Here is a 15,430-nt window from a genome sequence, read left to right as displayed (position 1 = left end):
TAATCTAGATCTAGTGGATTCAAAACCCTAGATCCTTAGTCTTATTGTCTTTAGCAAACAACTTTCGATTTTCGATTTTCGTTAAAGCTCGCTTGAGCATAGATTTGAAAATTATTTTTAAATCAAGTCTCTGTGGGATCGATCCGTACTCGCTGGTCGTGCTACTCTGCCACACTGTGCGCTTGCGGTTTTATAAACAAATTTCTAGATTTGCACATCAAGTTTTTGGCGCCGTTGCCGGGGGATTTGGCATTTTAAATTATTTTCAAATATGTGTTCTTCGTGCTTTATAACTCTCTTTCTTTTTTCTTTAGGTTTCTAGATTTAGTTGGTGATTGCTGGAAAACTCAGGTACGCTTCTAATTTTTCTTTTATTATTTTTAGTTAATTACTTTTCCTTTTAGACCTAATCATTTGAATTTACTTAATCATAAAAAAAAATAAAAAAAAAAAACAAAAGACATTTCATAATCGTGAAGTAAAATATCAAAAAAAAAATTCTAAATTAAAATCTTTTACATTCTTGGTCATCTTGTTTATTTGCATTACATTTTCATAATTAATCTAAGGGCATCAACCCATTAACAAGATAAGGTGGGAATTTCATTACCCTTCCTTAGCCCAAAAACCATCTCCATCATATTGCATTACCTAGACCTTTAATCTTAAAATCAATTAGACGTCAACCTTAAGAAATTCGAGCTCAATAGAACAAGGAACCCTAAGAGTTCTACTAAGTTTGAGTTGTTTGATTAGTTGGTGTCTAGGCAAGTCCCTGAGGGTGGTTTGTTAAATTGGTTCAGTTGCTGGCCTGGCCAACTCGTTTGGTGTCTAGAAAGGCAACGATGAGTGAACCTCCCACCTCTTATACTTACCTGGCTAACTAGTTGATCAATCTTCATTTGGAAGGCTTGAAGGGTCATCTTGGAACAGTTAGGAGCTGTCTAGATTTAGGTTAACCCTAGGATAGATTGAGTTTAATTTATTGTTTCACTTTTTGAAAAATAAAAAAAAATTATTAAAATTTAAATTAATTTGGTTACTTTTCTTTAGATTTAGGACTCCTTAGGATCTTTTCTTTAGAACTTTTTCTCTTTTCTTTCTTTTTCTTATACATAAATTATTTTTTTTTTAAAAAAATTATATAAACATCGAGAACCGTACACCTCGTGTGTGGAGAAGAGTATCGGGTCGTCTAGTTAGAATTGAGTCAATTCCTGTTGTTCCAATGGCTGAGCCAATCCAACCCATGATCCTTAAGGATTTGTGTTATCCAGTTGGCTCTATCCAACCATCTTGTATCAGGTTGCCACAACCCATAGCTAACAATTTTGAAATCAAACCTCAAATCATAAATATGCTTCCAAAATTCACAGGATTAGAGGATGCTTATATATTTATTAGAGAATTTGAGGAGGTATGTGCAACCATGAAACTGCAATTGACAGAGGATGAGGTCAAACTTAGATTAATCAACTTTGCCCTTAAGGATAATGCTAAGAAGTGGCTTTATAGTCTGCCAAACTATTCTGTCACTACCTGGGAGGGCTTTGTGAGAACATTTTTGAAAAAGTATTTCTCCCATCATAAAACAGGTAGGATTAGGAATGAAATAAATCAATTTTACCAACTAGCTGGTGAATCATTTTGGAAGTACTTTGATCGTTTCAAGAATCTTTTGACCCAATGCCCACACCATGGAATAGAAACTTGGAGACTATGCCAGATCATCTATGAGGGGTTAGATTCAAACTCAAGAACCATGCTAGAGTCCATGTGCCAAGGCCAATTTATGGACAAAGAAACTACTGAAGCTTGACAATTCTTAGAAGACCTAGCCGAGAAAAATTTACAGTGGAAAATAACTAGGGAACCTGATAAAGCTACACCTTCAAGAGGAGGAATGCATCAAATTCAACCAACCCTAGCATCAGAGGCCAAGATTGCAACCTTAACACGTAGATTGGAAGCCTTAGAATTACAGAGACCAGTCAATGTAAATCAAATATCTGCACCCATGTGTAAAGGGTGCAATGCACCAGACCATGTCTTAGAAGAATGTTCCTACTCGAATGAGTGTGCACAGGTGAATGCCACCTATCAAGGACCATTGAACAATCCTTATGCACCCACATATAACCCAGGTTGGAGGAATCACCCGAATTTCTCATAGTCCCAGAATCCTAATGTAGGCAATCCAAATTTTAATCAGCAAAATCTAAGGTCCAACCCAGTGATGAACAACCTGCCAGGCTTCCATGATAATGACAAGAAAATTACCTCTTTAGAGAAAAGCCTAGAAGCCATGATGAAGACACATACCAGCTTTATGCAAACCACAGGTCAACTCATAAATAATAACACCCAAGCTATAGCCCATCTGGAAATGCAAGTAAGTCAGCTGGCTTCGACCATTAGTGAACGAGAACATGGTAGGTTACCTAGCCAACCTGAGCCAAATCCTAGGAACCAAAATGGTCCACGACCCCAACAAGGAAACCAAGTTAATGGTGTAAATGCCATTCATACCTTAAGATCGGGAAAACAAATAGACAATAAGGTAGTTGCACTTGATGATATAGAGGACTCATCTGCCGAGTCACCTTCTAAAACTACTACCTTTCAACCTCAAGCACCAGAAACTGAAAATTCACCTAGTCCAGTACTTAAAAGTCCTAGAGCTCCTTTTCCAAACAGACTGAAATCCAATAAATCTGAACATTTAGACAAAATTTTAGAGGTATTTAAACAAGTCCAAGTTAATATTCCTCTTTTAGATATAATCCATCAGGTTCTAACTTATGCCAAATTTTTAAAAGATCTTTGCACTAGGAAAAGGACCACTAATGTACCAAAGAAAGCATTTTTGGCTGCAAGTGTCAGTTCATACCTATCTAGCCATGTGCCAATTAAATATAAGGACCCTAGAGCTCCAACAATTTCTTGTGTTATTGGAGAAACCAATATAAAAAAGGCCTTGCTAGATCTAGGAGCTAGTGTGAATATCCTTCCATATTCGGTGTATGAACAACTAGGATTAGAAAAACTTCAACCTACTGGGATCACATTACAGCTAGCAGATAGATCTCTCAGGATCCCTAAGGGAATGGTCGAGGATGTTCTGATAAATGTTGAAAATTTTATTTTCCCTATAGATTTTATTGTTTTAGAGACTGAGCCAGTTGCGAATCCTAAAGGACATATACCTGTTATTTTAGGAAGATCATTCTTAGCTACGGCCAATGCTGAAATCAATTGTCGAAATGGTCTAATGAAGTTATCTTTTAGGAATATGACCATTGAGCTTAATATTTTTAACTTAGAACAGGAATCCTCTTCTCATGCTGATGTCAATGTAGTCCAAGATGGTATTTATGAATCCATTGACATTAGTGATGATGAAGTCGACCTAGAGTCTAACCCCTGGTTAATCCATGAGTCTGAGGATGTCAATGAAATACTTAAAGAAAATCAGATTAATCAGGAATCGACACTTCCTACTGAACCAATCATTGAGATGGTGAAATCATCACCTAAACCATCGATAGAGGAAGCACCCATTTTAAAACTGAAACCCCTCCCAGAACATCTCAAGTATGCATATCTAGGACCCAAAAAAACTTTGCCTATAATTATTGCATCAGACCTAGATCCCAAGCAAGAGGAGGAGTTAGTGTCAGTTCTAAAAGCAAATCAAGAAGCAATAGGTTGGACCATCGCAGATATCAAAGGAATAAGCTCTTCTATAGTTCAACATAGAATATACTTAGAGGAAGAGGCTAAACCAACAAGAGAAGCCCAAAGAAGGCTTAATCCAGCTATGAAGGATGTAGTTAAAAAGGAGATTCTGAAACTCCTAGATGGTGGAATAATTTATCCTATTTCTGATAGCTCTTGGGTAAGCCCAGTTCAAGTAGTACCCAAGAAATCTGAGGTAACAGTGGTCCAAAATGATGCAAACAAACTTATCCCAACTAGGACCCAAACGGGATGGAGGGTCTGTATAGACTATAGAAAGTTGAATGCTGCGACAAGGAAAGATCACTTTTCTTTGCCATTTATTGATCAAATGTTGGAAAGACTAGCCGGACAAGAGTTTTACTGTTTTCTTGATGGATACTCCGGTTCAACCAGATCCCCATAGGTGCTAAAGATCAAGAAAAGACTACATTCACCTGTCCATTTGGTACTTTTGCCTATAGACGAATGCCCTTTGGACTATGTAATGCACCGGCAATATTTCAGAGATGCATGATCAGCATGTTTTCAGATATGATAGAATGATTTCTAGAAATTTTTATGGATGACTTTTCTATTTTTGGCCTAACCTTCTCCGAGTGTCTGAATCACCTGCAATTAGTTCTAGAACGATGTAAGGAGAAGCACTTAGTTCTCAACTGGGAAAAATGTCAGTTTATGGTCAAACAGGGAATAGTTCTTGGCCATGTCATTTCTAAAAAGGGGATTGAAGTAGACAAGGCCAAAATAGATCTAATTGCAAGTCTTCCACCACCTAAATCTGTGAAAGAAATACGTTCATTTTTAGGTCATGCTGGATTCTATAGAAGGTTTATTGCCAACTTTAGCAAAGTAGCACGTCCACTGACTAATCTTTTGGCAAAGGATACCAAATTTGAATTTACTCATGAGTGCTTGGAATCTTTTGAATTTCTAAAAAAAGCACTTGTATCAGCTCCAATCATTCATCCTCCTGTCTGGTCTGAACCATTTGAATTAATGTGTGATGCATCCGATCATGTTGTGGGCGCAATCTTAGGTCAACGGATAAATAAGCTGCCTAGAGTGATATATTATGCAAGTAAAACCTTAAATGATGCGCAGCTTAACTACACCACAACTGAGAAGGAGTTCCTTGCCGTTATCTTTGCTTTAGAGAAATTTAGATCTTATTTGGTTGGGACCCACACCATTGTTTATACCGATCACTCAGCCATTAGACATCTCCTAGCAAAGAAGGACGCCAAGGCACGCTTAATCAGATAGATTTTGCTCCTTCAAAAATTTGACCTAGAAATTAGGGACAAGAAAGGCACTGAGAACGTTGTAGCAGATCATTTATCCCGAATTCCAGTCGTACCATCTAGTGAACTACCCATCAATGAATCTTTCCCAGATGAGCAACTCATGTCTGTGTTTACTGAACCTTGGTTTGCTGATATTGTAAATTATTTAGCCATAGGTAAGATACTTTCTCATTGGACTAAACAGGATAAATATAAATTCTTTGCCCAAGTGAAGTATTTCAGTTGGGATGATCCTTATCTTTTTAAACAATATCCTGATCAAATTATTAGAAGGTGTATCCCAGATAACGAAGTCATGAATATTTTATCTTTTTGTCATGATCAAGCATGTGGGGGTCACTTCGCGTCTAAGAAAACTGCTGCTAACATTCTCCAATGTGATTTTTATTGGCCCAATTTATTTAAGGATGCTCATGAATATTGTAAAAGTTGTGCTCAATGTCAGAAAATGGGTCGAATCACCAAGCGACACATGATGCCACTCAACCCAATCTTGGTAGTTGAAGTTTTTGATGTTTGGGGGATCGATTTCATGGGACCATTTCCAAATTCCTTTGGAAATGAATATATTCTAGTAGCAGTTGATTATGTTTCAAAATGGGTAGAAGCAATTGCATATAGAACACCCGATAGCAAAATGGTCATTAAGTTTCTTAAAGAAAATATTCTCTCCCGTTTCGGTATTCCTAGGGCAATCATTAGTGATCGGAGAACCCATTTTTGTAACCGATCTTTTGCAACATTAATGAAAAAGTATAATGTCACCCACAAATTGGCCACACCATATCATCCTCAAACTAGTGGGCAAGTTGAAGTGTCAAACCGATAAATCAAACAGATCCTGAAAAAAACTGTTAGTGCCAATAGAAAGGATTGGTCTTTGAAATTAATTGATGCACTTTGGGCATACCGAACCGCTTTCAAGACCAATCTAGGAATGTCTCCTTATAGGATTGTGTTTGGTAAACCATGTCACTTGCCTATTGAGATAGAACACAAAGCCATGTGGGCCATCAAACAACTAAATACAAATTTGAACGACGCTGGAAACCATAGGAAGCTTCAGTTGAATGAATTAGAAAAACTTAGAAATGAAGCCTATGAAAATGCAAGGATATACAAGGAACGAACCAAAGCATTTCATGATCAATCAATTATGAGAAAAAACTTTCAATATCGGACAAAAGGTGCTCTTATATAACTCTAGATTACATCTGTTTTCAGGAAAGCTTAGGTCTAGATGGACAGGACCAATTTTAGTAAAGGAAGTCTTTTCACACGGAGCTGTTGAGATAGAAAACCCAAGTAATGGTGTTATCTTTAAAGTTAATGGTCAACGATTAAAATCATTCTTGGAATTACCTATCGAGACTGTTGAAGATGCCATGGTTCTTTATGAACCAACTTATTCTGATTAAATTGCTTCGAGGTTTGGTCTGGCTGAAGACATAAAACTTAGCGCTTCTGGGAGGCAACCCAGCTTATTTAATTTCTAATGCTTTCTTTGTTTTCAGTTTGCTTAGGACAAATAAATTAGATAAACTCCATTGGAGATAATGTCGGTCAAGTTGGAGGGAGAGCTTGAACAAAATCAGGTGTTATCATTTTCTTTTCCTTCCACTATGAGTTATTTCTTGCATTTAATATATTAAAAAAAAAAATTTTTTTTGAAATAAATTAATCTAGAAAAGAAATAAGAGTAAGTTAGAAAGTATTTGCTAATAAATGTAGTGAGTCACGGAGAGGATTAGCTGGTTAGACTCTTGGTGGCCTAGGTCATTTAAAGACTATTAGCACTTCCAATTGCACATGCACACTAACAAGGTAAAGTAGGTGTTAATTGTAAGGCCAATTAAGGATTTGAGTATTATTTAAATTAGATAATTTTTTCTACACCCCAATTGAAGAAATTTGAATTTAAGGAAAGAGCTACCTGCCTGAAATAAAATGCAAAACACAGAGTAAATGTGGATTGCCCTAAGCCTAGTAACCGGGTCTCTTCACCTAAGTCAAGTGTTGAGATTCGCGTCAAACGGTGGTGGGAAGGCCAGGATGCTCAGCAAAAAAAAAAAAAAAAAAAAAAACAGTGTGAAAGCTACCTTAGTTCTTTGTTTAATCTGGGGTGTATAGAAAATTAATCGAACTAAGTTATGAAAAATGATATAATTGGCCTGTACAAGTTAATACTGAAATACTAAGTTAGTTATCACTCACACAAGTGCTATAAAACTTTAAATGTACTCTAAGAAAGCTCCTAAGTAGACTGACTACCGATTCTAATTCGAAGCTCATTACTTAGTAATACTAGAAAACTTCTTGAATTTTGATCTTAAATTAATTTGCAAAGGAAGGATCTTTTTGGAATATGATCTTATTTTGGTATATTGCTAAGGGACTAGCAATGATTAAGTTGGGGGGTGTGATTTATGTCACAAATTGACATAAAAAGTATCAATTAATATCTAAATTATCTAACTTTATTAGAAAATTGATACTTATTATTATATTTTGCAGAAGAAGAGGTCATCAATAGAAAGAACAAGGAAAGAGGATTCCAACGGTGTAAATTTTACGCAAAACGGAGTTAAATTGACCCAGAAATTGAAGAATGAAGAAAGAAGACTCAATTGGGTCAAATCTGAGTCAAATCAGGTCAAAATTGATCAAAAATCAATTGATTTGGTGATCTGGTTAGCCGCCTGGTCCACAGCAACAGGTGCCTGGACCATGGACCCATCGGCGTACCATAAACCAGCCAATCAGCGAGTCTTGGCTCACCGCAACGCATCGCGAGCCTGATCCACGCGCGCGGTCCAGGGCTCATGAGGAGAGAGAAGAAGGTCCGAAGGGCAACCTGGTAACTTCACATCACTCGATGGTCCGATCTTCTCTGATCAAGATCCAATGCTCCATATTTTTGCGCAATCGGACGGCCACCATCGCAGCCGGTCAAGATCCAACCGTGATCAAGGCAATTGCAAGAATCAATAAACACTAGGACAACACGGGATCCTTCTGCAGCGCGATCCAACGGATGAAATCTTTCAGTGCCTTGATCGAACGGTCTGCAACGCATCCGACCTGATCCCATCTTTACAGCGCGATCCAACGGCAGCGCTTCACCCAGATCGTGATCCGACGGCCCAGAATCGCTTCCGGCTTGATTTATCTGATGAATTGGGCCTTTAGATGAAGATCGGACGGCTGAAATAATTTCTAGGGTTTCTTGATGGATTTAAGTACTTTTTGAGCGAGATTTGAGCTCCTAAACCCTTCTAACAGCCCTCTAAAACCTCTTAGTCCCACATCTAAAGTTTTGAAAATCTTATAACCCCCAAATGCCTATAAAAAGCCCCCAAAGGCCCTTGTTTTGATGATTCTTGTTTTTCCAATCAAGCTTGTAACCCTAGATAGTAGGATTTTTAGCTTTCTTCTCAAGCCTCGAGCTTTGAGGTTTTTGTAATAAATTTTTTTTATATAAAATCTTATTTTTATACAATTTTATCTCTTTACATTATGTAATTTATTTTTCTTGCAATTAGGATAGTTTAATTTATGCAATTTAATTTTATGCAATTAGGTTAGTTTAAATTATGCAGTTTAAATTTATGCAATTAGGATAGTTTAATTTATGAAATTAGGGTAGTTTATTTTTCTGCATTTAAATTTTGCAAGTAGATTTAGATCATGTCTAGCTAAGCATCCCTTCTAGGATTTGCGATGAAGCTAGATCATGAGTAGAGGTTTTATATAGGGTTCTTTCTTTTTCTTAGGATTTCTTTTTCTTCTTCTTTTGCCATAAATTTTTAATGAACTACAGTTGGGTCAGAGTCCCTTCATAGTTCATACTTGATTCAGTGCATAGGAGGAGAAAACCCTAAGGGATCCTAGTTACTACTCCTCTGTAAAGAATCTTGATGGGTTATCGTTGGGCCTTAGTCCCTTCATAATCTATGCTTGGAAAAGACAAGAGGAGTAGTCGTTAGGATCAATAAGAAAAATTCTAGGTAGAATTCTCTAATCTAGATCTAGTGGATTCAAAAACCCTAGATCCTTAGTCTTATTGTCTTTAGCAAACAACTTTCGATTTTCGATTTTTGTTAAAGCTCGCTTGAGCATAGATTTGAAAATCATTTTTAAACCAAGTCTCTGTGGGATCGATCCGTACTCGCAGGTCGTGCTACTCTGCAGCTGTTGGTGTTACTTCAGTTTTGGCTATGGGAGCATTTACATATCGGACGGTTAGATCGGGTGCTTCCCAGGGTAGGAGCGCACCAACCGATGGCAGAAGGTGATGTAGTAAGACATGGCCCATTAGATGTGGATGATGCTGATTTTGAGGGCCCACTTAGTGGCATACACATGACCAAACTGATCCACTGAGATACAGGTATGTAACCAGTAGCACTGATTTTATATGATAAATGACTACATATTTTCACATAAGAACATAGTGACTTTATTTTGGACAGGTGGAGGATTCGACTGAATGGTGCTAGCAATGCAGTGCCATACAGAGTTATATACTACAGGGATCAGCTTGATCTGTAGTGCGATGATTAGATGGTGTGGGTGCCTTACACACCAGAGTTATTGGCTGCATTGTCCGAGGTATGCCTATCAGATCAGCATGTATGGAGGACATGCACACCTCTCATTTACTTTGATATCATGGAGATTTATTATCCGTAGTGCATGATGCGATAGTTTGGCAAGCATCAAGATGTCCTCCTACCGTGTGACACTCATGATACTCTCCATAATTTGGATCGATGAGGATGGCATCATCATGATTGGGTTCAAGAGCATCGAGAGCATATTGATATATGGGAGCGGTAGGAGGATTTGATTGTGGCTGATCCACCCGTGCTCCCCATGATGGATTATCGTGATCTATATTTGTAATGGTACAGGGGTATCATTAGGCAATTCATCTCACCATTGATGAGTGAGCGGTCCGAGATGAGGTTCCATCCTTCGGACAGCATGATGGACATTATGATAAGTTGATTTTATTTTTATCTCATTTTGTTATATTGTTATTATTATACTTATGAATAATATTTATTTTTTTTTTCATACTGATAGTTTTAGAGGATCATGTCACTATATCATACAGTAAGGAGTGGCTTTCCATTCGATCACTGTTGGGTATAAGGATCGAGCACTTGCTGATGTTATGGACGGTCTTGTCGATATTATGTAAGTTATCTCAGAGGATAGACGACTTCAGCCTGTGCCATCGATGGATGATCTGAGTAATTCTTTATATGCCCAGCACACCTCATACTCTGGCTTCTCGGACTTCAATCTCTCCATAGATGATGCATCTATATCACAGAGAATGAGTGAGTCGAAAGACACATCATACCGACCCAATGAGCAGTATGTCGATCAGCATGGGAGGGCTAGAAGCACGAGTCGATTGAGAGTTTTTTAAGATAGACACCAAGCACATGTTGATAGGTCGAGCATACCATCACCTCCCTCCCCACCAGTCGATACCATGCCTAAGCCATCACGCCAGCAGTCAGAGATGACACGCATTTATGAGAGGCGGATGTGAAAGAGGCCCCAATATCTTGATATATACGCCTCTCGATAGTTGTGATGCTTGTATATCTTTTTTGTTAAAAAACTTTGTAATCATCAACTATTATATTACATTATTTTAAAATTAATGTTATAAATTTTTTTCATCTGAAAGTACATGTTACAATTTTTGTTACTTGCACAAAAAAATTAATTAGTGACCTTGATATAGATTATATGATTGGAGTTTGAGATTGTCCATCATTTTTAAGATATCCTGTCATGTTAATTAGAAACAAAATTGAAAAAATTTGAATTTATATCTCAAGAAAGTCTATAATTTTTTAATAGATAAAGATGCTGGGAGAATCCAAAAATTAGTATTTCATCAAGTTGGAGATACTTGGAGAATCCCATGAGTTGACCTGTGTCAAGTTGCCGCTGTAAACTAAAATCTAAATTGAAAGGCACAACATACTATTCTAAATAAGTAATTAAGATAACTAGTTGATATCTAAATAAATGACTAAAAGAAAGTCTTAAAGGAATACTATATAATTCAATTAAGGAGCAAAGTCTGAGCCTGAAATGGTTAAGTGGAGGGTGAAGGCCAAAGTCACCCTATAGTAGGGCAATTTATAGAGTTGTCCTATAGTAGGATGACTTATAGAGTTGTCCTATTATAAAGTGACTCATAAAGTCGCCCTACTATAGGGCGATTTATTCTGTGGTCCACCTGACTCCCAGCTAGCGGTCAAGCTAGTGAGTCAGCATGGAAAGTTGCCCTATTTCATAGGGCAACTTTATTCTAGATAGTATTTTGGTAAATAATTTTAAAAAAAATATTATTTTGATAATTTTTTTAAAATTAACATTAATCTGGTAAAAAGGCCCAAATGTGTGAAGGTCGTCCACATCAGCGCCTTGGCTAGAGTACGGTGATTGGGATTGGCAGTCACCATGAAACTTAGCTTCAGCACCACATGCCAGAGAGACTGAGCACCATGCCAGTAGGGTAGTATGCTAGAAAGAGGAGACTGGGGGACCAGATGCCATTGGGTGGCTTGGCTATGGCGGCCATACCTAATGCGATCGTAGAGGAGCCTTCCAAGAAGAGCATCTTGGAAAGGGAGCCGGTGCTAGGGATATTTATGCCTCCTCCTTTGACACCATCGAGAGCAGAGATCTGAGGTGCCTCACCTACTACGCCTCCTTCAATGTCGGATGCCATGTGTAAATGGTAATATATGTAAAATCAGATTAAGGAGATCGCAAATATCGAAGAGTATTTATAGGACTTAAATAATAAAAAAAAATTGAATAAATTATATCTCTAGTCCTTAAACTATATCAAATTTTTGAAAATTGTCCTTAAACTACAAAACTGTAACTTTTGATCTCTAACCTTTTCAAATCGTCTTAATGTTGCAACAAAAAGTCCCTGTTGAATAAAGTGTAACTCCCGATCTCTTTTTTAAGTTTACCATAATAGTACATCCTTTTGATGTCATTTTATTTTAGAAAATACCTAACTTATCCTTTGTCCTCATCTTTTTTCTTTTTTTCTTCGTTCCCCTGTTGCTACTGTCTCCTCAAAGTCCTATCTCACCTCTATGATCTAGATGCTCCCTCCCTACCAGTGAGATGATGGAGTTGTTGGTCGTTGCCGCCACCTCCACCTCATTCCCCATCGTCTTCTTTAATGGGAAGCAAGAGGTTGAGATCAGCACCATCGCCGTTCATCTCGTGCTCGACTTCGAGATGTAATACTTCAATCCCATTTAAACCTCCACCCACATGACTCTTGGAGCATCAAAAAAAAAAAGAAAAGGAACGATGAAGACTCCCGCTAGGAGTCTTCTTCCACATGAGTCCGTCAGAGAGGGAGTCGAATCCAGAAAGGAGCATTCAAAAAAAAAGGAAAAGAATAATGAAGACTCCCACTAGAAGTCTTCTTTCATGCGAGTTTGTCGGAGAGGGAGTCGAATCCAGAAAGGATTCGGCCTCTCCTCTACCCTATAAACTTCTCCTCCCCCTCCAAAACTAACCACGATGATCACCGGCCCTCCTCTCTCTTTTTTCTCTTCGATTTCTTTCATTGAAGCTGTGGATGCCTTCATTGTGTCTGCCTCAAATCCTTGCCGGAGACACTGTTGGAGCTCAAGATAAGCCCCTCCCTTCTTCCTCTCCCTCTTCCCTTTCTTCCCTTGGCCTTAGGCCTCATCATCGACCATCAATTTTATTGGAAATCACCCTCAAAGCCCACCCCTATTTTTTTTCCTTATTCTGCCCTTTTTCTTTCAATTTGTTGGCGTCATTGGTCACCGCCGACCACTGGTTTGGGTTCTTTGGGCTGCACCATCGTAGCCCTATTTGCCATCGGCCACAGCCCGCCAACCATGGCCCTTGGTCAGAGAAATAAGAAGGGACCTCACGGTCTCCTGTTCCACCAAAAAAAAGTTATAGGAAGAAAAAGAAAAGAAAAAAAAAAGAAAAAGAAAAAGAAAAGAGAGAGGATTTCTCTCTCTTCCCCCTCTTCCTTCAGTCTGAACCGCACTTCTCTTTCTAGAAGTTTTTCTCTCTAGAATTGTTGCTTTGAGATGATTTATCTCTCTAAGATTGATTTAGTAAATGACCTTCTTATAATAATTTTGGTCAAGCTTAGTGAAGAGTCCTGATTTGCAATCGTCGGACAGCATACTGGCACCCACCTTGAATAGATCTGAATACCATCAGATTTGATCCCAACTACTAGGATTTCAAGGACTAAGTCTAGGGATTTGGCTTTAACATATATAAAGATCGGGAACAAGGAGAGCACCGCAGAAGAAGGAATAGCAAATAGAATAGAGAGGATAGAAGGAGATCACGAGAGATTACCAATGACCCGACAAGGATGGCTATGGTTCAATCAAGAGGGAGGGGTGGTGGAGCTCCACCGACCACGGCGATGGCATGATAGGAATGGGAGGAGAGATCAGGAGAAATAGATAAAGGAAGATGGAGAAAAGAATGATGGATGTGGGAAGGGCGAAAAGAAAGGGGTTTTTAATGCCCGATCTATTTATAGACCAGACTTTAACTTTTAAGCCTTGTTGGCTTTTGATGTAACTTTTGGTCCACTTTTAATAGGGCTTTAACTTTTACTCCTCATGAGACAAAAATGCCCTTAATTTAATATCATACTTTCTTTCCGTTTCCCTATGTATGGTAAAGTGGGGTGGTTGAAATGGAGAAAACGTGTCCATATGAGAAAAATAATAAATTAATTAGAAAGATAAATTAACTATATGTAATAGTAAATTAATTATGTGCAGTGATAAATTAACTATATATAGTATATCATATTAATTTAATTATATGTAGTAGTAAATTAACTGTGTACCATATTAATTTAATTGTATGCAGTGGTTAATTAACTATATTTCATATTTATCTAACTGTGTGTAATAGTAAGTTAATTAACTATGTATCATATTAATTTAACTATATATAGTGGCCGGTTAACTATATACAATAGTAAATTAATTGTATACCATATTTTTTTATCTACTTACAATGATAAATTAACTATGTATCATATTTATTTAATTGTATACGATGGTTAGATAACTATATACCATGTTAATTAGTTAGTTAATTATATGCAATGATAAATTAACTATATACCATCACTATCATCACTGACGATGCCCTCTTCGACCTTGCCTTCAACCATCTTGCCGACCCTACCTCTTATCCAATCGACAATTACTATGTATAGTGATAAATTAACTATATATTATATTTAATTAACTGTGTATCATATTAATTTAATTATGTACAGTGATAAATTAATTGTGTATTATATTTATTTAACTGTATATTATAGTTAGTTAATTATGTATCATATTAATTTAACTGTGTATAGTATTCATTTAACTATATGCAGTATTTATTTAACTGTATATCATATTAATTTAATTGTATACCATATTTAGTTAACTGTATATCATATTAATTTAACTGTATATATTATTTATTTAACTGAATGCGATATTGATTTAACTACGTACCATATTCATTTAATTATATGCCATATTTAGTTAACTGTCTACCATGTTAATTTACCTATATACCATAGTTATTTAACTGTGTACCATGCTAATTTAACTATGTACAGTGTTTATTCAACTATGTGCAGTATTTATTTAACGGTGTACTATATTAATTTAACTGTGCATCATATTAATTTAACTGTGCACAATAGTAAATTAACCGTATATCATGTTTATTTAACTGTATACCATAGTTAGTTAACTATATATCATGTTAATTTAACTGTATACAGTATTCATTTAACTGTGTACATTATTTATTTAACTATATATCATATTAATTTAACTATATATTATGTTTAGTTAACTGTATATTATGTTAATTTAATTATATATATTATTCATTTAACTATATACTATATTAATTTAACTGTGTATTATATTTAGTTAACTGTATATCATGTGTATTTAACTGTATACTATAGTTAATTAATTATGTACCATATTAATTTAACTATGTACATTATATATTTAACTGTATGCAGTATTCATTTAATTATGTATCATATTAATTTAACTGTGTATCATATTTAGTTAACTATGTACCATAGTAATTTAACTATGTACATTATTCATTTAACTGTGTGTAGTGTTTATTTAACTATGTATCATATTCATTTAACTATGTACCATATTTAGTTAACTGTATATCATATTAATTTAATTTTGAACCATAGTTAGTTAACTGTGTAACATATTAATTGAATTATGTATATTATTTATTTAATTATGTATAGTGTTCATTTAACTGTGTAT

General features: G+C 36.3%; 1 non-coding gene across 1 annotated transcript; it reads right to left on the bottom strand.

The window, feature by feature from the left end:
- Positions 1–1,597: 1,597 nt before the first annotated feature.
- Positions 1,598–1,704, bottom strand: LOC140852262 (small nucleolar RNA R71). The gene has a single exon (XR_012135164.1). It is a non-coding gene; the product is annotated as a small nucleolar RNA R71 (small nucleolar RNA).
- Between the last annotated feature and the right edge of the window lie 13,726 nt (positions 1,705–15,430).

This window comes from Elaeis guineensis, chromosome 10, assembly GCF_000442705.2.
Source record: "Elaeis guineensis isolate ETL-2024a chromosome 10, EG11, whole genome shotgun sequence".
In the NCBI taxonomy this organism is placed as follows: Eukaryota; Viridiplantae; Streptophyta; class Magnoliopsida; order Arecales; family Arecaceae; genus Elaeis; species Elaeis guineensis.
Note: the sequence above shows the minus strand (reverse complement) of the source record. Positions and strands in the feature narration are given on the sequence as shown.